At 40.9% G+C, this 1338-nt stretch overlaps 1 non-coding gene across 1 annotated transcript; it reads left to right on the top strand.

Annotated features, from left to right (window-relative positions):
* Nucleotides 1-782: 782 nt before the first annotated feature.
* Nucleotides 783-890, top strand: LOC112781143 (small nucleolar RNA R71). Its single transcript, XR_003191937.1, has one exon. It is a non-coding gene; the product is annotated as a small nucleolar RNA R71 (small nucleolar RNA).
* The last annotated feature ends 448 nt before the right edge of the window (nucleotides 891-1338 follow it).

Genomic DNA, 1338 nt, shown 5'->3' with positions numbered 1-1338 from the left:
TCCTCTTTGGGTTCGGCCACACCAAGTAAGGTTATGGCCTTGCACTCTCTTTTTGGATTCTCTTCTGTATTTCTTGGGAGAGTACTAGGAGGAGTTTTAGTGACTCTTTTACTCAGTTGGCCCACTTGTGCCTCCAAATTTCTTATGGAGGACCTTGTTTTATTCATGAAACTTAGAGTGGCCTTAGATAGATCAGAGACTATATTTGCTAAGCTAGATGGATTCTGCTTAGAATTCTCTGTCTGTTGCTGAGTGGATGATGGGAAAGGCTTGCTATTGCTAAACCTGTTTCTTTCACCATTATTAAAGCCTTGTTGAGGCTTTTGTTGATCCTTCCATGAGAAATTTGGATGATTTTTCCATGAGAGATTATAGGTGTTTCCATAGGGTTCACCCATGTAATTTACCTCTACTATTGCAGGGTTCTCAGGATCATAAGCTTCTTCTTCAGAAGATGCCTCTTTAGTACTGTTGGATTCAGCTTGCAATCCATTCAGACTCTGAAAAATCATATTGACTTGCTGAGTCAATATTTTGTTCTGAGCGAATATGGCATTCAGAGTATCAATTTCAAGAACTCCCTTCCTCTGAGGCGTCCCATTACTCACAGGATTCCTTTCAGAAGTGTACATGAACTGGTTATTTGCAACCATGTCAATGAGTTCTTGAGCTTCTGCAGGTGTTTTCTTTAGATGAATGGATCCACCTGCAGAATGGTCCAATGACATCTTTGATAATTCAGACAGACCATCATAGAATATATCCAGAATGGTCCATTCTGAAAGCATGTCAGAAGGATACTTTTTGGTCAGTTGCTTGTATCTCTCCCAAGCTTCATAGAGGGATTCACCTTCTTTCTGTTTGAAGGTTTGAACATCCACTCTAAGCTTGCTAAGCTTTTGAGGAGGGAAGAACTTGGCTAAGAAAGCCGTGACCAGCTTATCCCAAGAGTTCAGGCTATCTTTAGGTTGAGAGTCCAACCATATTCTAGCTCTGTCTCTTACAGCAAACGGGAAAAGCATAAGCCTGTAGACCTCGGGATCAACCCCATTGGTCTTAACAGTATCACAGATCTGCAAGAATTCAGTTAAAAACTGAAAAGGATCTTCTGATGGAAGTCCATGAAACTTGCAATTCTGTTGCATCAGAGAAACTAATTGAGGCTTTAGCTCAAAATTGTTTGCTCCAATGGCAGGGATTGAGATGCTTCTTCCATGTAAGTTGGAATTTGGTGCAGTAAAGTCACCAAGCATCTTTCTTGCACCTCCACCATTGTTATTGGTTTCGGCCATCTCTACTTCTTTTTCGAAAATTTCAGTAAAGTCCTCTTCAGAGTCC

Source organism: Arachis hypogaea, chromosome 19 (assembly GCF_003086295.3).
Source record: "Arachis hypogaea cultivar Tifrunner chromosome 19, arahy.Tifrunner.gnm2.J5K5, whole genome shotgun sequence".
Classification (NCBI taxonomy): domain Eukaryota; kingdom Viridiplantae; phylum Streptophyta; class Magnoliopsida; order Fabales; family Fabaceae; genus Arachis; species Arachis hypogaea.
This window is presented reverse-complemented; position numbering and strand designations above follow the sequence as displayed.